At 40.4% G+C, this 21,621-nt stretch overlaps 1 long non-coding RNA gene across 1 annotated transcript in view; it reads right to left on the bottom strand.

Annotated features, from left to right (window-relative positions):
• Positions 1–21,378, bottom strand: part of LOC131499281 (uncharacterized) — a 39,236-nt gene extending 17,858 nt beyond the window's left edge. Inside the window, exons 1-2 of the long non-coding RNA XR_009255790.1 lie at positions 21,133–21,378; positions 17,389–17,444 (exon numbers count right to left, since the gene is read on the bottom strand). This is a non-coding gene — a long non-coding RNA (uncharacterized LOC131499281). The remainder of the gene's footprint in view (positions 1–17,388; positions 17,445–21,132) is intronic.
• Positions 21,379–21,621: the final 243 nt, after the last annotated feature.

Below are 21,621 nucleotides of genomic sequence, written 5' to 3'. Positions count from 1 at the left end.
AAGATTCCCCTGTTTGGGATTCTCTCTCTCCCTCTCTCTCTGCCCTTCTTCTCACACACACACTCTCTCTCAAAATAAATAAGACAGACTTAAAAAAAAAAAAAAGAATCTGTAGAAAGTAGACAATCAGCAACTAAGCCAGACTCCCGTTCTTGTGCAGGGTGTGAGTTGCTATAATATTGTATATATCACTCAAGGGTCTGGGCAAAGGGTTTTCTCTTTCTTTCTTTCTTTCTTTCTTTCTTTCTTTCTTTCTTTCTTTCTTCCTTCCTTCCTTCCTTCCTTCCTTCCTTCCTTCCTTCCTCCCTCCCTCCCTCCCTCCCTCCCTCCCCTTCTCCCTTCCTTCCTTCCTTCCTTCCTTCCTTCCTTCCTTCCTTCCTTCCTTCCTTCCTTCCTTCCTTCCTTCCTTTTTATTTTTTGAGAGAGAGAATGAGAGAGGGAAGCGGGGCTCATCCAAAGTGGGGCTTGAGCTCACCCAAACAAAGGGTTCTTTAATGTGATCCTCAGCCAGATGACTTCAGGTCTAGGATAGCTGGCACTTTTCACCTCTTCTTGGTCACTTGTCCACATAACAGAGGTTGTTTCTCCCAGTCTTTGCAGCACCCCCTAGTCTAGTTATGCATCAGAATCTACTGTTAGACATTCATTTTGCTATGCCCCACCTGAGATCTGCTGGAATTGGAATCTGTCACAGTGGAGGCTGGGCTTCTGTATGTTGATCAAGCAACCCTGATGATTCTTTCATGGCCAGCCTGGCAAGACCACACCCTGCATGGAGCAGCAGCACTGTTTGCCTTCCTGCTCCAAGACAGATGTCTTTTCAGCATATGCCAAGTATCCATGTTGCATACTTTTGACATTGTACTGTCCTCAAGTTGGAAGGAATAGGAAAAAGGTCTGTATCTGTCTGGAACTCCAGGGAATCTCAGAGTCCTAACTTGTTTAATATTTCACCTTGGCCAAATCTGAAAGATACCATCATTTCATCTTTCCTTTTTTCCCACTCCCCCTTTGGACATGGTCCTCACTCCATAAAGTGTGCCCGATGTCAGATGGGAATTCTCACACTTGATTCTGCCGAGGAGCTCTCGGGCCGTGGTAGCACTGGTGACATGGGAGTAGCTACCCTTGCCAGCTGGGTCTGGCAAAGTTCAATGACATGTGGCTCTAATGGAGTGAATTTATTCTAACATCCAAACCTAACCCACTCTAGACACTCCTTAAGAGCCTAGGATCTTCCAAGCAAATGCTACTTGCCTCTACAAACCTTCCAAAACTGTGAAAGAGTGAAATTTCTCTAGCATTGGAAATAAGTCCAGAGCAGTAGGTTATGGTGCAAACAGAGTGAAGATCATTGGCGGGGAGCAGGGGAAGACAGCAATAGACTCAACCACCTCTGGTTTCCCCTTTGAAATTCCAGCCTCCACCTGAATTGTCTTAAAGTTAGCAACTTCCTTAGGAACCACTTCTGTGGGATGCTGGAGTACAGAGCTGATTGCTTTTCCTTCTCCTAAGGAATCGTTATGTTCTCATGAGTGCATGGGCTCCAGAACCATGCTGCCTGGGTAACCCTACCAGCTGGGTGACCATTAACATCTCCATGCCTCAGTTCCCTCAACTGTAGAGTAGGTGTAATAATGGTGGCAGTGACTTCTGGCAACCCTTGGGAGGGCTGATGAGTTAATATATGAAACACGCTTAGCAAGCATCTGTCACGTAAGCAAGCACTCACTAAGGGGTAGTTGTGAATATCTTGATAACGACACTGGTTTTAGCGTTCTCAAGGACTATCTTCCATCATTTCTGGTAACATCCTTATTAAGGTGATGCTCAACAGCAGATCCAGAGCCCTTTATGGCGTTTCTGATCATAATGATACAATTAGATTTATAACTCTCTGATAGTCTAGTTTATATATATCAGTTGTTTTCAACCCAAGGCAATTTTGTTTCCCGGGGGACATTGGGTGATTTCTAGAGACATTTTTGGTTGTCAGAACCGGTGGAGTGGGGTGTTACTGGCATCTAGTGGGGAGTGGCCAGGATGCTACTAAACATCCTATCGTGTACAGGAGAGCCCCCACTCCCACCCCCAACAAAAAATTCTCTGGTCCAAAATGTCAGTAGTACAGGTGTTGAGAAACCTTATTCTACATTCATCAGATGGTGAATATAAGCAGTATGAAGAGCCAATGACTCAAACAGATTTCTCTTCTATCCTCACTCGGTCACATTCAGTCTTGATCAAATAGTACACCCCTAGGCCAAGCGTCCTGACTGGGCAGATGTCACAACCAGGGCTCTTCTGGCACTCACTCAAATCATCTTAAAGGGAGTAAGTAGTGCAAGAGACATTATAAAAATACAGAGCAGCATCACAGGGGTCTGACGAGAGGAAGGGAGCACAGGCAGGCTTCCTGAGACCAGTCATGCACTGACCAGTCTATGCCTTAACTGGTCTTGACTTCTATCCACTCTAATTCAGTCAGCTGTGGCTAGAAGAGAAGACTTCAAAGAGGCAAAACATAGTCATTTAGGTTCTCGAAGAGGATGGGCAGGACAAAGGAAGCAAGAAGCAGACACTGCACTTTGACAAACAAGCTGTCTAAAATGTCTGGGAACAGAAGAATCACTCATGAATGTCAAAAAGTTCCACAGGCACTATGGTAGCTAAACCATGGTCCCCCAACCTTTTCTCCATTATCACCTCCCACTGTTGGCAAGCCTATGGCAGACATTTTTGTTCCAATCGTCCTCTACCATGAATGTCAATACCACAAATTTACAGCATATTTTTATGTAGTTTTTATGGCCCTCCAAATGGTCACAAATCACTGTAATACCTACATATTTTGCCCCCCACAAACCACTTTTTAACCCATTGGTGGCAATGGCAGCTCCACTGAGAATGCATGATCTAGACCACTGTTCCTGACACTTAGCTCCATTCCCAGCTACTATTTTCCTCACCATGTCTTCTCATTTGTCATCCCCCCAAACCATGTTCCTTGCTCTCACCAGTAAGACTTGTACCTTGCTCAACCATAATTAAATGTGATTATACAAAACAACACATATGAGAGCAACTTATACACTGTCAGGACATATAAAAATGTTGTCTAGTAGTAGTAGTATACTAATAATACAAGTAACTCATTGCCCCCCTCCCACCAGGATTCATTCTAACCGTGTGGGTTGGCCTTGGCCCTGTTTGCCTTGTCACATTTCAAGGTGGTTTCTTATGGTCCTGGTAGAATAATAAGGAAGCTAGTTTATTGTTTGTTTTTAAGCTTATGACAAGAATTGAGAACATGTGGAACACAGGCATATAGTTGCTATTTGTAAAGAATGAGGTATGTAAGGAAGTAAGCTATTATTCCACCCAAATCAAACAGGCTTAAATGGCTAATGACAGATAGTATAAACAAACACATTGGATGAAAGGAATAAAGGCTCCTGTACTTTCAGGTAGGGTAAGGTGAACAGAGGGGACTCCTGATTACCTGATCCATCATAAACCAAACTACGAGACCTTAAGAGATACACACACAGAGCATTCTAGAAGCAAATAAGCTTGAAAAAGTTGGCAATATGAAATTTAACCAGATTTTTAAATGCAAGACCCTCAGAACTTCAAATATGTTCATGGGCGTATTAAGAATAAAAAAGAGTAGATAGTGATTCTCCCAAACTTCTTTGAACAAGGAAGTTTTTTTCCTCAATATACCTCTTAACATCTGTCAGGAGACTGTTCAAGAAAGGCCAGTCTGAAAAATACTGAGTTGTCTTCAGCAATCCCAACCCTGGAGAGCCCCAACATGCTGGGTTCTCTTTGCTTCCTCCCAACCCCCAGTGGGCAAGTGCTAAATGGAGGACATCACATGAGGGCAGTTAATTCACTGGGGTTTTATGTTTGCCCACATCAATTTATGATCACTTCAACACTCACCTGCAACCCTTTCCCCCTCAGTACAAGAACTTTCCCCTATCGTCTTCTGGCTTCATATCTTCCCCTTCTTCCCAGAGAAAAGAAAAGCCATCTGATAATGGACTTCTCAAATCTTCACTACAAACATCTAAGGTTCCCATAACATTCTGTCTTCCTTCTTTAAAGTTTTTTTTTTTTTGAGAGAGAGAGAGAGAGAGAGAGAGAGAGAGCGAGCATGAATGGGAGAGGGGCAGAGAAGAGAGAGGGAGAGAGACAATGCCAAGCAGGTTTTGCGCAGCCACTGCAGAGCCTGACACAGGGCTTGGACCCATGAAGCCACAGGAACATGACCTGAGTCGAAACCAAGAGTCAGATGCTTAACTGACTGAGCCACCCAGACGCCCCTTCTGTCTTCCTTCTTCTATTGTGTTACCAGATAGAGGTTGTTCTGTCTCCTGTTGAGTCAGCCTCCTAGTGGCCAGCCTCCCCACTATCAGAGCTTTGGATTCTATCCCCTTACCTTTTCAAGAACTGTATACTTTTAGTATTCACTCTCTCTAAACTTCTCTTCGATTGAATCCTTCTCTTTGGCTTTTACTTACTCAGTATACTCCCATCTTGAAAAAACTCTCCCTTGTTCCCATATCATTATCCAACTACAGATCTTCCACTTAAAATGGGGTTAAATCCACCCCAGGCCAAAAATACTGGAAGTCAAAAATGCATTTAATACCCTTAATGAACTGAACACCATAGCTTGGCCCAGCCTATCTTAAATAATCTCAGAACACTTACATTAACCTACAGCTGGGCAAAATTATCTCCCACAAAACCTATATTGTAATAAAGTGCTAAATATCTCATGTAATTCATTGAATACTGTATTGAAAGCAAGAAACACAGTGATTGTATGGGTAGAGATGGTTGTAAGTGTATCAGTTTTTTACCCTTGTGATGGTGTGGCTGACCAGGAGCTGTGGCTCACTGCCCCTATCCAGCATCATGACAGAACTGGACCACATATTATTAGCCTGGGATAAGATAAAAATTCAAACTGATGTTTGGTTTCCACTAAATGTATACTGTTTTAGCACCATTATAAAGTCAAAAAATCCTTAGTCACACCATTGGAAGTCAGGTATTAGCCTCTCCCTCCTCACTGCACAGCCAAACTGCTCTAAAGAATGGTCTATATTCATTGGCTTTGTTTTTCTCACCTTCTACTTCCTCCTCCACCCACTTCAAACTGGGATTTGCCCCCTTCTCTAAACTGCTCTAGTTAACAATAAAATTTAAGTTCCGTGTTACTCTTTTATTCAATGGACATTTCCAATTCTCATTTCAGCAACAAATTTGATGGAGAACTTCCTCGTTCTTGAGACACTGTATCCTAGTTTCCCTCCTCTTTCCCTGGCCACTTCTCAATTTTTTGTAATTATTCTCTTCTACCTAACTATTCAATGTTGGAGTTACTTAAGGCACAGCATAGATCCTCTTCTTTTCCCACTCTATGCTTTCTCTCTAGACTATCTCATCCATGCCCATTGGTTCTTAAAAACCACCTACATATAGATGATCCACAAATATGTATATTTGATGTATATTTTCTCTGAGCTCCAGATTTGTAAATCCAGTCACCTATCCAGGTCCCTTAAACATCTCAAAAGATACCTCAGACTGAAACATGTCTAAACATCGCTTTCACGATTTTCCCCTCCTCAACCCTAGACCACACCAAAGATCTTCATCCCTCCAGGGTCTTTTCCCCACCTTTTCAGCCTGTTGACAAATCAAAAACTGTAGTTTGCCTTGACTTCTTCCACCAATCAATCCCCACTTTTCAGCCTGTTGCCAAATCATAAAACTGGACTTTGCTCTTGACTCTTCCACTAATCGATCCCCAACAACTGTTGATTCTACCCCATCAACATTTCTTAAGTTCTTTAATTTCTCTTTCCTTGTTCCTCCAATCATCCCCTGTTTTGTTCATGCCACCACTGTCTCCTTCCTGAACCAGTGACTGGTCTTCCTGCCTCCAAGCTTCCCACTTCCAATACAATCCAGGGGTGCCTGGGTGGCTCGGTCAGTTGGGCATCCGACTTTGGCTCAGATCATGATCTCACAGTTGATGGGTTCAAGCCCTGTGTCAGGGTCTGTGCTGACAGCTCAGAGCCTGGAACCTGTTTTGGATTGTGTGTCTCCCTCTCTCTCTCTGCCCCTCATCTGCTCACGCTTTGTCTCTGTCTCTAAAAGTTAAATAAAAATGTTTTAAAAAATTTAAAAAAATACAATCTACACTGTATTGAAAATTCAGAAAGTCCAAATTTTTAATATAGTTTGGATAGCCTTTTGTGATCTGGTTCTTGCATTCCTCTCTTGCCATTCCCTCTTGACTGTGCTTTCCTGCCATCTCCAATTTGTAGTTCTACCAGTGTGCCACATATATGTCTAGATCTTAGATTATGCTATTTCTCCCACCTAGAGTGTGCTATTCTCTCCCACCTCCAGCTTCTCTGGCTCATTTTTTTTTTTTTAATTCCTTCTCAACTAAAACGTTTCCTCTGGGAGTTTTTCCCAGCTTGACCCTTAGGCCTCTGTTGAGTGCCACTTGTACAAGCTTTCTACTAACAGAATTTATTACAATATAATAAAACCATCCAATTTATGTGTTCTTGGAGCTCTCTGAAGGTGGAAACTATCTTGGTTATTGTGTTATAATCAATGTGTCACACAGTTCCTGGCACATGGTAGGCTCTCATTAAATGTTTAATAAGTGAGCTTATCTGTATTATATGTAAAGGACTCATTTTCTATGTAATACTTAGAAAAAAAAGCTCATCACAGAACCTTCTATTCTGAGAAATATAGTGACATGTTTAGAGATTCAGATAAGAAAGCACCAACATTTAAAAGTTTCCTGTTTGAAAGAAGTAAGGGAAGTTGAATCTCAAGGCCAACAGCTCAGAAGTGCTGGGTCAAGTGGAGTGGCAGATAGGACGTGGGGGATAAAGCATATATTCAGAAATTAAATTGACTTCTCTGGGGCTACTGGGTGGCTCAGTCAGTTATGCCTCCAACTTTGGCTCAGGTCATGATCTCAAGGTTCATGAGTTCAAGCCCCATGTCAGGCTCTGTGCTGACAGCTCAGAGCCCGGAGCCTGCTTCGGATTCTGCATCTCCCTCTCTCTATGCCCCAACCCTGCTTGCACTCTGTGTCTCTCTGTCTCTCAAAAAATGAATAAATGTCAAAAAAATTTTTAAAAAGGAGAAAGAAATTAAATTGACTTCTAATATTACTGTTGCAAGAGGAGCTTCAAATTATGCTGGTTTCTAAAGAGTTGCATGTGTTCACAGGGTGTAGCATATTATCTAATCAAGTGCCACCTGGAAGCATTTGGCAAAATCTTGCTTACTGACTGCTTTCCAACTGGCTTTCAGCCAAATATCCAAGCAGAAAATTTTTTATTTTTTTAATTTTTTTTTTAACATTTATTCATTTTTGAGAGACAGAGAGAGATAGAGCACAAGCAGGGAAGGGGCAGAGAGAGAGGGAGACACAGAATCCAAAGCAGGCTCCAGGCTCTGAGCTGTCTGCACAGAGCCCGACGCAGGGCTTGAACTCATGAACTGCGAGATAATGACCTGAGCTGAAGTCGGATGCTCAACCGACTGAGCCACCCAGGCTCCCCCAAGCAGAAAATTTTATAAACCTTTAGCTAGGTGGAATAATTATAAAAGAAGACTAACATTACTAAAATAAAAAATGAAAGTAGAGATATTACTACTGACTTTATAAAAATAAAAAAGATTATAAAGGAGTGCTATGAACAACCATATGCCAACAAATTAGATAACAGACAAAATGAACAAAGTCCTAGAAAGACACAAACTACCAAAACTAACTCAAAAAGAAATAAAAACTCTGAAAGACCTATAACAAGTAAAGAGATTGAATCAGTAATTTGAAACTTCCCACAAAGAAAATCCCAAACCCAAATGGCTTTACTGATAGATTCCAACAAACATTTAAAGAATTAATTTGAATCCTCTTGAACTCTTCCAAAATAAAGGAGGAAATACCTGCCAACTTGTTGTATAAGGCCACTATTATTCTGAGATGAAACCCAGAAAAACATGTTACAAAAACCCCTACTTACCAATATCTCTTATAAATATAGATGCAAATCCTCAATAAATACTAGTATCAACTGAACCTCCACAACATGTAAGAAGGATTATACACCATGATTAGGTGGGAATTATCCCACGAATATAAGCTTGACTTTAAGAGTCTCATGCTCTACCAACTGAGCTAGCTGGGCAGTTTAAGCTTGACTTTACATCAGAAAATCAGGTAATGGGGGCACCCAAGTGGCTCAGTCAGATGAGTGTCCAACTTCAGCTCAGGTCATGATCTCATGATTCATGGGTTAGAGCCCTGCATCAGGCTCTATGCTGACATGACAGCTCAGAGCCTGGAGCCTACTTTGGATTCTGTGTCTCCCTCTCTCTCTGCTCCTCCCCCGCTCACTCTCTGTCTCCCTCTCTCTCTCAAAAATAAAAATAAACATTAAAAAAAGTTTAAAAAAGAAAATCAAGTAATGTAATACACCATATAAATAAAATAGAAACAAAAATCATTTGATTATCTCAATAGATGCAAGAAAAAAAGCACTTGACAAAATCCAAAAGCATTTAATGATTAAAAATACTCAATAAACTAAGAGTAGAAGGGAGCTTCCTCAAACTGAAAAAAAGGGCATCTATTAAAAACTCACAGATGGGGCACCTGGGTGGCTCAGTCAGTTAAGCATCTGACTTCAGCTCAGGTCATGATCTCACGGCTAGTGAGTTCGAGCCCCACATCAGGCTTTGTGCTGACAGCTCAGAGTCTGGAACTTGCTTCTGATTCTTTGTTTCCCTCTCTCTCTCTGCCCCTCTCCTGTTCCCTCTCTGTCTCTGTCCCTCAAAAATAAATAAACATTAAGAAAAAGACCTCACAGATAACATCATACTTAATGGTAAAAGAACAAATCAGGAACTAGACAAAAATGTCCTTCTCACCTTTTTTATCCATAATGTATTGGAGGTGCTATGAAGGGCAACTGGACAAGACATAAAAGCCATCCAGATTGAAAAGAAAGAAGTAAATTATCTCTATTTTCAGATGGCATGATCTTACATATAGAAAATTCTGGGGTGTCTGGGTGGCTCAGTTGATTGGGCATCCAACTCTTGATTTCATCTCAGGTCATGATCTCAGAGTCTTGGGATTGAGCACACCAGTAAGTGTGAAGCCTGCTTAAGATTCTCTCTCTCTGTCTGCCCCTCTCCCCTACTTGCTCTCTCTCTAAATAAAATAAAATAAAATAAAATAAAATAAAATAAAATAACTAAGAAAAAGAAAATCTTAAGGAATCCATTAAAAAATATTAGGAGTAATAAAGGAGTTTAGCAAGGTTGCAAGATACAAGATCAATAAACAAACACCAATTCTATTTCTATAAACTATACACAAAACATATTATATATACACCAATTCTACTTAGTCTGTTTATTCTATCTTTACACCAATTCTATTTCTATATACTAGCAAACAATCCAAAATCTCATCTGGCTTCTTTGCAGAAACTGACAAGCTGATCCTAAAATATTGTGGGGAAAAAAGTCCCAATTTCAAAACTTACTATAAAGCAATAGTAATTAAGACAATATGGTCCTAGTATAAAGACAAATAGATCAATGAAATAGCCAAAAAATGAACCTTTGCATATATTGTCAAATAATCTTTGACAAGCATGCCAAGACCACTCAATGGGGAAAGAATAGTCTTTTCAACAAATGGTGCTAGGACAATTAGATATCCATATGTAAAAGAAATAAGTTGGACTCCTACCTCACACCATATACAAAAATTAACTCAAATGAATCATAGGCCTGTATGTAAGAGTTAAGACTATAAAACTTAGAAGAAAACACAAAAGTAAATCTTCATGATCTTTGGTTGGGCAATGGTCTCTTAGATATGACATCAAAAGCACCAGAAACTAAAGAAAAAGAGATGAGTTGGACTTAACCAAAATTAAAAACTTCTATACTCAGGGTATCTGGGTGGCTCAGTTGGTTGAGCGTCCAACTACAGCTCAGATCATGATCTCACGGTTCATGGGTCTGAGCCCCACATCAGGTTCTATGCTGACAGCTCAGAGCCTGAAGCCTGTTTCAGATTCTGTGTCTCCCTCTATCTCTGCCCCTCCCTTGCTCATGCTGTGTCTCTCTCTGTCTCAAAAATAAACATTTAAAACAACTTTTTAAAGAACTTCTATGCTCAAAGGACACCATCAAGAAAATGAAAAGATAACCCACAGAATGGGACAAAACATTTGCAAATTATATATCTGAAAAGGAAATTGTATCCAGAATACACACTTCAACAATAAAAAGAAGAAGAATCCAATTTTAAAATGGGCAAAGGAGGAAAATAGACATTTCTCCAAAGAAGATATACAAATAGCCAATACGCACACGAAAAGATGTTTAAAATCATTAGTCACTAGGGAATTGCAAATCAAAACCACAATGAGATACCCACTATGATGGCTAAAGTCAAAAAGACATATAATAAATGTTTTGCAGTTCCTCAAAAAGTTAAACAGAGTCACCATGTGACCTAGCAACTCCATTCATAGGTATATGCTCAAGGAAAATGAAAACACATATCCACATAAAAACTTGTACATGAATGTTTATAGCAACATCATTGATAATATCCAAAAAGTGGAAACAACCCAGTGGATCCAAAAAGTGGATGAACCCAGATGTTCATCTGGGTTCACTAACCAATGAATGGATACATCAACCAATGAATGGTAGTATATATACATATATATATATATATATATATATATATATATATATATATAGAGAGAGAGAGAGAGAGAGAGAGAGAGAGAGAGAGAGAATACATACATATATAGTGTAATGTTCTGCCATAAAAAAGAATGAAGTACGGATACAATACTACAGCATGGATGAGCCTTGAAAACATCATGCTAAAGACATCATGAAAAAAACAAAACACTAAAGACCATACATTGTATGATTCTATTTACATGAAATGTCCAGAACAGGCAAATTAATGCAGACAGAAAATAGATTAGGACTAGGATAGCCTAGGACTGGGGGTGAGAATGGGGTATGAAGGTAGAAAGTGAATATTAATGGGTATGGGATTTCTTTTGGGCGTGATAAAAAATGTTTGAAAATTAATGGTGGTAATGGTCACACAATTCTGTGAATATACTAAAAACCACGGAATTGTATACTTTAAATGGATGAATTGTATATGAATTACATCTCAATAAAGCCATTCAAACAAACAAGAGAAACCTCCAGGGGTTTCCCAGTCCATACAGTTCCTCTCCATTCATTCACTCCTATACATGCTCTTTCTATCAATTTTCTGGCCTTTGCACTTGTGGTTTCTACTTGGAACATTTTACCCCAAATTATCTGAAGCTGATCTTCTTCTCATTACTTAGTCTCAACATTATTTAGAATCCTCCTTAGACACATTTTCCCACAAGTCTCTCCCCCTTCAATTATTTCTTCTCTATTCTGTCAAGAGTTAAAAAAATAGTTAAAAATATTTAACTATAAAAAGAGTTAAAAAATAGTTAAAGTGACTCAGATATTTAGCCAATGTGTGTCACGTAGCCCCTCAAAATGATGTTAACTCCCTGAGCTGAAGCAGGATTGGAATTCTTATATATAAGGCACAGAGAAGGGGCATATGGTTATGATACTGCCCCAGGTGCCATTTTTCTTTATCAGTAATGACTGCCATTTGCAGCTGGAATGAGTGGGTTATGTTGGGGTTTTCATGCCTCTTTCTCACGATTGTTGGTGCAATCTTACTTCGGTACCTTTTGAAACAGTTCTTTTGAGAGCTATCTTTGTAAGCCCTGTGAGTCACCTCCTGCTAGTTAAGCTTCAGGGGAAGAGGAGGTAGAAAGGGGGAAAAAGAGGAAAGCAGAGGAGAGAGAGAAGAAAAGAAGGAAAGGAGGTAAAGATTAAACAAAGAAAACTGGGGTCTTTTTTCATTCTTTCACAATTCTTTATAACACTTCTCAGTACCTACAGGTGTCTTAGTTATTTGCATGTTTATTTTCTGTCTTCCTTCTTCGGGTAGGATGTTTCTGCCTTGTTTGTCTGCATAGCAGATGCTCAATAAATACCTTATGGCTGACTGGCCAAATTCCACAACAACATGCTAAATCCAGGACGAAAGCATGAACAAACTGTTCTGACACTCTCTAACCACTCCTCTCATTTCTCCTCTCATTTCTAACTTCTAAGGCAGCTATGGGCCGAGTCTCCATCACCTGGGTACTTTTCAAAGTTACAAATTCTTGGCTGCACTTCCACAGACTGGTTCGTCTGTGCTTTTAACTGCATATCTCTTGCCTAGAGAGACAAATATATGTACGAAAGGTGAGATCAAAATTTGTCTAACAGTCTGTCCAGTGCTTCCACTTGGGGACCTGTGTGTTAAGAAAAAGAAGAGAGGCTCAAAAAAATAAAACTGGGCGGTTCAGTCAGTTGAGCGCCTGACTCTTGGTTTTGGCTCACGTCATGATCTTGTGGGTTCGTGGGTTTGAGCCCTGCACTGGGCTCTGCGCTGGCAGTGTGAAGTCTGCTTGGGATTCTCTCTCTCTCTCCCTCTCTCTCTGCCCCTCCTCCACTCACAGTCTCTGTATGTGTCAAATAAATAAACTTAAAAAATAAAAGATGTAATTCCAAAGCTTTGAATATGGTTTGGTTCTTAAATGACATTAACAGATTATTTTTAATTTTGTTAAATGTTATAATGGTACCATGGTTGTGTTGTATGTATGTATAAATTTATGTATGTATAAGTATACATACATATATACATAATCTCTATTAATGATGTAGCATGCTAAAGTACCTATGGATGAATTTATATATCTCGGATTTGCTTTAAAATGCACCAGCAAAGAAAAGTAGGAAACGAATTGGCAAATTGGTGGTAATTTTGGGAACAGGGTGATGAATACATTAAGATCCATTATACTACTCTCTCCACTTTTCTGTATGTTTGAAAGTTTCATAATAAAATATTCTTTAAACAATAGTCTCAAATTAGTGATAACTACCAGTCCCACCAAGAGGCGCTTGTGGTAGGAAAGTATAGTCGCAAATGTTGTCTATTTGCCCCAAAGTGAAAGCTGAAGAGGAATGGGTAAGAAGTAAGGTTTATGGGCCAGACCCTTTGGGTACATTTCTTCATGGAATCCCCCCTTCACAACCCTGTTAGGTTAATGCCACCTTAACTGTGTAATTGAATTCAGCATCACTAATCATGGGACAAGCTGGTATTGCATGCCTCCTGGTGGAGTGTATTAGGAAGTACCCATCATCGCTGACATGGTCCTCTTGCCAAAAAAAAAAAAATGTTTAACCAGAATCTAATCATGGGGCAGCAATCAAGCACTGAACATGGATATTCTGCCAGACAATGGGCCTGGACTCTTCAAAACTGTCAACATCATAAAAGGCAAACTTTTAAAAAATTTTGAAGTTTATTTATTTTTTTTAGTAATCTCTACACTCAACGTGAGGCTCAAAACTTGGACCCCGAGATCAAGAGTCACATGCTCCTCTGACTGAACCAGCCAAGCGTCCTAAAGACCAACATTTTTTTAAAGACAAGTGCACTGCTTTCAATTAAAGAAGACTAAAGAGATAGGACATCAAAATGAAATGGGTGAACTTTGATTGGATCCTACATTCAAAAAAGAAATGCTGAAAAAACCCACGATGGGGAATATTAGATACTTTCAAAATGGAAAAAAAAGACATTTTCAAAATGGACAATGTATTAGATAATATTCTTGAAAAAAATATTAATGTATTGAGTGTGACCAAAAAAACCAGACCAAAACCAAAACAAACAAACAAACAAACAAAAACAAAAACAACAAAAAACAACCAACCTTATGAAGTAAGGGGTAACCCTCTTTTAGAGACTGGGAACTAAGGTTCAGGGAAACAAAGGGACTTGCCCAAGAATCCACAGCTGGCAAATGGCAGAGACCAGACAGGCCCAGATCACCCTGCCTCCAGAGCATAAGCTCTTGGCTGGTGGGTGCTTCTTCCTCTGCAGCATCCCCCAAAGATTAAGAGACAGGACTGTGATCTACAGTAATTCCAAGGGGATGGTCATACCTAAAGGTAGTAAAGAGGCACCATTCACTCTTGTCACAGCACCAGCAGTAACTCATTCATTCAGAATTTAATTGCTGTCTGACAATGATAAGCAAAAACAGGTAGTCCCTAGACTCAGGTTGCTTACAGCCTAATGAAGGAGACGAAGGTTAATCAAATGTTGAAACCACTCAAGGGAATATATAATAACAAAAGGAGGTAAGAACAATGAGGAAAAGAAAGCTGACCAAAGCTGAGGGTCAACAGAAGACTTCTATGAGTTGTACTTTGAAAAATGAATAGAGGTTAATGATACAGACAGAGGGAAGAGTGTGAACAAAAGGCCTATGGCAAGAGGGAGAAGGACTTTGCAGCAGGAAAGCCCCCAAAGCTAGCAGGTGCCTAGTGTAAGGTGAAAATGGAGGAAAGCAGACAGAGTCAGACAATGCAGGACGCTGAAGGCTATGCAAGTCCACCCCCCCCCCCCCGCCTTTTTTGGTCACATTCACTACATTTAGTATTTTTTCAAATTATTGTCCATTGTCCATTTTGAAAGATTCTTTTTTATTAAAAGTTTCTAATTTTGTTGAATTTTGAAAGCAATGGAAAGTTACTATTTAGGCAGGTGACAAAATCTGACTTCAAATTTAAAAACAAACAAACAGGGGCGCCTGGGTGGCTCAGTCGGTTAAGCGTCCGACTTCAGCTCAGGTCACGATCTCACGGTCCGTGAGTTCGAGCCCCGCGTCGGGCTCTGGGCTGATGGCTCAGGGCCTGGAGCCTGCTTCCGATTCTGTGTCTCCCTCTCTCTCTGCCCCTCCCCCGTTCATGCTTTGTCTCTCTCTGTCTCAAAAATAAATAAAAACATTAAAAAACAAACAAACAAACAAAAGAAACACTTTAATTGCAATGTTGAGAGGACGGCTGGGCAGAACAGACCTCGTTAAGAGACTGTAGTAGCCAGTGATAATTTGGATTAGAGTGAGCAGTCTATAGGGATGGAAGTGGTCAGATCTAAGGGGTATTGGGAGTAAATGGGCAAATGCAAGTGAAGGAGGTGTTGAAGATGACTCTTCAGTTTCTAGCTTGGGCAGCTGGAGATGCCATTTCCTGAGAGACGGAACAGTGAACAAAGGCCAGATTTGGAAGATATGAGTGATATGAAGAATTGGTGGTACTTTTTACACCTCCAAGTGGATGGTAGGAGGGAGTTGGATGTGCAAGTCAGAAGTTCAGAAGTCTAGACTAGGGATGTACATCAGGGAATCAATCATCAACTTATGGTTACTGAAATATGGACAAGATGGCCTCAGAAAGGGAGGAGTTAGCAGATGAGAACCCCTGGGATTGGATGGTTCCTTTTTTTTTTTTTTTGATCTTTTTTTTTTAATGTTTATTTATTTATTTATTTTAACGTTTATTTATTTTTGAGACAGAAAGAGACAGAGCATGAACAGGGGAGGGTCAGAGAGAGGGAGACACAGAATCTGAAACAGGCTCCAGGCTCTGAGCTGTCAGCACAGAGCCCGACGCGGGGCTCGAACTCACGGACTGCGAGATCATGACCTGAGCTGAAGTTGGCTGCTTAACCGACTGAGCCACCCAGGCGCCCCTAATGTTTATTTATTTTTAAGACACAGAGAGAGAGAGACAGAGTGCGAGCAGGGGAGGGGCAGAGAGAGAGAGAGAGAAAGAGAGAGAGAGAGAGAGAGAGAGAGAGAGAGAGAGAGAGAACCCAAAGCAGGCCCCAGGCTCTGAGCTGTCAGCACAGAGCACAATGTGGAGTTAGAACGCACAGACTATGATATCATGACCGGAGCTGAAGTTGGACGCTTAGCCGACTGAGCTACCCGGGCACCCCATCAAGCTCCTTTTAATAGATATCTCTGCCATCTTCAGTTCAAGGCTTCTAAGAAGACACTGGTCCAGTATTCATAAAAGGATTGCTGAAACAATGCTGAGGGCCTGTAAGACTGGAGACCATGTACCAATGGCACCAATTTACCTTTTTATGTATGTAGGTATCTATTTATTTTTATTTTTATTTTATTTATTTTTATTTAATTTTTTTTTTTTAATTTACATCCATGTTAGTTAGCATATACAAAGATAAGGAATCAGGAGTAGATTCCCTAATGCCCCTTACCCATTTAGCCCATCTCCCCTCCCATAACCCCCCAGTAACCCTCTGTTTGTTCTCCATATTTAAGAGTCTCTTATGTTTTGTCTCTCCCTGTTTTTATATTATTTTGCTTCCCTTCCCTTATGTTCATCTGTTTTGTCTCTTAAAGTCCTCATATGAGTGAAGTCATATGATTTTTGTCTTTCTCTGACTGACTAATTTCACTTAGCATAATACCCTCCAGTTCCATCCACGTCGTTGCAAATGGCAACATTTCATTCTTTTTGATTGCCAACTAATACTCCATTGTCTATATACACCACATCTTATCTATCCATTCATCCATCGATGGACATTTGGGCTCTTTCCATACTTTGGCTATTGTTGATAGTGCTGATATAAACATTGGGGTACATGTGTCCCTTCAAAACAGCATACCTGTACCCTTGGACAAATACCTAGTAGTGCAATTGCTGGGTCGGAGGGTAGTTCTATTTTTAGTTTTTTGAGGAACCTCCACATTGTTTTCCAGAGTGGCTGCACCAGCTTGCATTCCCACACTAGAAATTTCTTATTCTTCCCAGTGTGGAAGTGCAACTGATGTTTTGCCCTGTTTCTATAATAAAATACCAGAATCAAGAAAAAACACTTTGTATCCTGAGATGAAACAATGATGAAGTCACCCCAATCTAGTTCCAGTTCCTAAGAAAATGTTTACTTTCATTTTTTTTTAATGTTTATTTCTTTACTGAGAGAGAGAGAGAAAGAGAGAGAGAGAGAGAGAATCCCAAGCAGGCTCTGCACTGCCAGAGCAGAGCCAGACGCACGGCTCGATGTCACAAACGAAGAGATCATGCCCTGAACTGAGATCAAGAGTGAGACACTTAACCAACTAAGTCACCCAGGTGTCCCTCCACAACAACAAGAAAAATTTTAAAACTAAGTAATACCTAGTGTGGACTCCCTAATAAAAAATGGTGCTATACCTTTTAGAATGCTAATGTCTAAAATAATGTCACAATCTTTGTGGATATGGTTAACATGAGCAAAAGTTACTATTTCTCATCATGAACAGATAAATGAAGGTGGTAATTTCATGGGCTTCTTACCTTTCTTAAAATTCCTTTAAATGCCAAACAAATATTTGAATTGATCTTCCTGAAATCTGATTCTTTGTACCTTTAAAAAAGGAAAACAGTGTATGGAAATACAATTCACATACTGTAAACTTCACCCATTTAAGTGTAAAATTTAATGGTTTTTACTGTATTCAAAGTTATGCAACCATTAACACAATCAATTTGAGGACATTTTTATCCCCTTACCCAAAAAACCCTGTACCTGTAAGTATGCACTCTCTACCTTCCACCCCCATATTACACCCTCACCCTCAACTCCAGGCAACACTAATTTATTTTGTCTCTATATGAGTTTGGCTATCCAGTACATTTGATATATATGGAATCACACAAAATATGGTCTTTTTCACTGGATTCTTTCACTTAGCACAGCATTTTCAAGGTTCATCCACAGTGTAGCATGCATCAGTACTTCATTCCTTTTTACTGCCAGGTAATATTCCATAGTATGGATAGATACATCACACTTTATTTGTCCATTCATCATCTGATGGATATTTGGGTTGTTGCCATCTTTTGGCTATTATGAATAATGCTGCTATGGACATTTTTTTTTTAATTTTGAGAGAGAGAGAGGGAGAGAGAGCATTCAAGCAGGAAGGGCAGAGAGGGAGAGAGAGAGAATGCCAAGCAGGCTCCCCACTGTCAGCACAGAGACTGCTGCAGGGGTCCAACTCATGAACCATGAGATCATGACCTGAGCTGAAACCAAGAGTCAGATGCTTAACCTACTGAGCCACCCAGGTGTCCCCCATCTTAACCATTTCTAAGTGTAAGTGTACAGTTCACTAATGTTCACTTTATTCACATTGTTGTAAAACAAATGACCAGAACTTTTTCATTTCGCAAATATGAAACTCTATACCCACTAAACAATAAACCTTCTTCCCCCCCACACGCATGCCTGGTAACCACCATTCTACTTTCTGTTTCTATGAAAGTGACTACGTTAGATACCTCCTATACTTGGCATCATGCTACATTTTTGTCATTTTGTTACTAGCTTATTCCACTTAACATAATATTCTCAAGGTTGATCCATGTTATAGCATTTCCTTTTTTGAGGCTGAATAGTATTCCACTGTATGTATACACCACATTTTGTTTAGCCATTCACCCATCGGTGAACATTTGGATTGCTTCCACCGCTCGACTCTTGTGAATAATGCTGCTATGAACATACATTTGCAGACCCTGCTTTCAATTCTTTGGGATATATACCCAGAAGTAGTACTGCTGGATCATATGGTAGTTCCATTTTTAGTTTTTTGAGGAACTGCCATAATATTTTCCATGGTGGCTGTACCATCTTAAATTCTCACCAACAGTGAACAACAGTTCCAATTTCTTCAAACCTTTCAACACTTCTCTTTTGCTTTCTTTCTTCCCTTCCCTTCTCTTTCTTCCTTCCTTTTTTCTTCCTTCCTTCCTTCCTTCCTTCCTTCCTTCCTTCCTTTCTCCCTTCCTTCCTTCCTTCCTTCCTTCCTTCCTTCCTTCCTTCCTTCCATAGTAATCATCCTAATGGGCATGAGGTGATATCTCATTGTTGCTTTGTTTTGAATTTCTCTGATGATTGGTGAGCATCTTTTCACCTTTCATCTCCTTGGTTAGGTTTATTCCCAAGTATTTTATTCTTTTTGATACTATTGTAAATGAAATTAGTTTCTTAATGTCCTTTTTAGATTGTTGTTAGTGTATAGAAACACAACTGATTTTTGTGTGTTGATTTTGTATGCAACTTTGCTGAATTCAGTTGTTGGTTCTAGTAGGTACAGGTATTTTTTGGGGGATTTTGATTTTCTCATATTTATTTTTTTGAAGTATAGTTGATATGTTTTAGTAGTTTTCTTATGGAATGTTTAGGGTTTTCTACATATAAGATCATGTCATCTAATAATAGAGATAATTTTACTGCTTCCTTCCTAATTTAGATGCCTTTTATTTCTTTTTCTTGCCTATTTGCTTTGGCTAGGACTTCCAATATGATGTAAATAGAATTGGTGAGAGTAGGCATCCTTGGAAAAGCTTTCAGCCTTTTACCATTGAGTATGATGTTAGCTATGGGCTTTTCATAGATGGCCTTCATTACTTTGATATCATTTCTTTCTATTTCTAGCTTGAGTGTTTTTATCATGAAAGAGTGTAGAATCTTGTCAAATGCTTTGTCTGCATCAATAGAGACAATCGTGTTGTTTTGCCCTTTATTAAATTTTTCATTAATTTTTTTTTTTTGAGAGAGAGAGAGAGACAGAGCATGAATGGGGGAGGGACAGAGAAAGAGGGAGACACAGAATCTGAAGCAGGGTCCAGGCTCTGATCTGTCAACACAGAGCCCGACATGGGGCTCGAACTCACAAACTGTGAGATCATGACCTGAGCTGAAGTCAGACATTTAACTGACCCAGCCACCCAGGTGACCTATTTTTTTTTTTTTTTTTTTTTTTTAGAGAGACAGTGTGCATGAGCCAGGAAGAGAGGCAGAGAGAATCTTAAGCAGGCTCCATGCTCAACATGGATCCTGACACAGGGCTCGATCCCACCACCCTGGGATCATGACGTGGGCCAAAATCAAGAGTCTGACACTCAAGTGACTGAGCCACTCAGGCACCCCTCATGATTTATTTTGTTTTGGTTGTGTATTACACTGATTGGTTTTCATATGTTGAACCATTCTTGAGTTCCAGGAATAAATCCTACTTGGTCATGGTGTATAATCCTTTTAATGTGCTGTTGAATTTGGACTGCTAAGTTCAGGCTCATCTTCTCTGTATTGTTCCAATTTTAGTATATATGCTGCGAAAGCAAAAACTCCTGTGGCTTTATTTTTCAAATGGGGCATAAAGTGGGGCGCCTGAGTGGCTCAGTCACTTGAGCATCTGACTCTTGATTTAGCCTCAGGTTATGATCTCACAATTGTGAGACTAAGCCCTGCATTGGGCTCCTCCCTGAGAGAGGAGTCTGCCTGAGATTCTCTCTCTCTCCTTCTGCCCCCCTCCTTTGCTCCCACTGTCTCTTAGATAAATAAATAAGGCATAATGTACTTTGCATTTCAATTACCAAATGAGTCAATGTCTCAAAGAGCAAGAATTCTTTTCCATGCCTGAAACGCTGACAAAAATTAACACTTGCTTGTTCTTCTCCTTGTTTCCTTTGCAGAAGTGGCATGGCATCCTACATAATATACCTCAATTGTAACGTCAGAAAGTGACTACCTCTTTGGAAGATGCTGTTTAACAATTTGACCCACAAAGAGCATCCAGATTTGTAGATTCTAGGACACCCTATGAAACTTGATCAACATACCCAAACTGTTTAAAACAAATGAGAGTATGCATTAGATGTACTGGGAACTCAGTTCTCCAATGGATTCAATAATTCAACTTTTAGGGTACTTAAAATACAGCCCCTCCTCAAAATAATAATAATATAACATTACGTAACATAAAATACAGCCCCTACTGTAGTAATGTGCGGAGTGTGCGGAACATAGCGGTGGATTCATTTATCCGGCTGAGTAGGGATCCAAACATATATGCCAGGTACCAGGGACTCAGAAGGACACAATTCTTTGGAGAAAAGTTCCAGGGACCACACTTTTGTTGTCAGTTGACAACAGCTACTGGGAATTTCTGCTTCTGTTTCACAACTCATCGGACTGGCTGGGATTGGCCCAGAGCTGGGAAAAGAAATAAATGTACAGTTCACTTATTTAACAGGTATTTACAATACCTAGGGATGATGTCTCAGCTTCCGAGAAGCCTCCTGCCAGATGTGGCCTGGACAGGGGGTAAAGGGGGAAGAAAATCTCTCCACAGGGCGCGGGTCCGGGAAAGACGCGAAAGGAGGAAACAAAACCGAGACCCGACGTTGGGAATAAAACCGGCATCTAAAGAAGGGATCCACCCTTTCCGACCTCTCAGGGATCTGGGCCTGCGCCCTGAGCGGCCCTTCGTGCCTCGCTCCGCCCCCCGACGGCGCATGCGCCTGGAGCAGCGCGGCGCTCGCGCTCGCGCTCGCAACAGCGCCCGCGCAGCCTGGTGTTTCTCCTCCCCACTCCGTTCCTACCCAGCTGTCTGGGAGTTGTTGGCAACTAGGGACTGGGGTGGGACGTGGTGTGACTTCTGGTCTTTGGTACTGGCCAGTTACCCTATAGGCGGTGCTCTGGCCTAGAAAGAAAGGTGAAATCACAGACTTTCTAATGCA

The sequence above is a fragment of the Neofelis nebulosa genome, chromosome 17 (genome assembly GCF_028018385.1).
Source record: "Neofelis nebulosa isolate mNeoNeb1 chromosome 17, mNeoNeb1.pri, whole genome shotgun sequence".
Lineage (NCBI taxonomy): Eukaryota > Metazoa > Chordata > Mammalia > Carnivora > Felidae > Neofelis > Neofelis nebulosa.
This window is presented reverse-complemented; position numbering and strand designations above follow the sequence as displayed.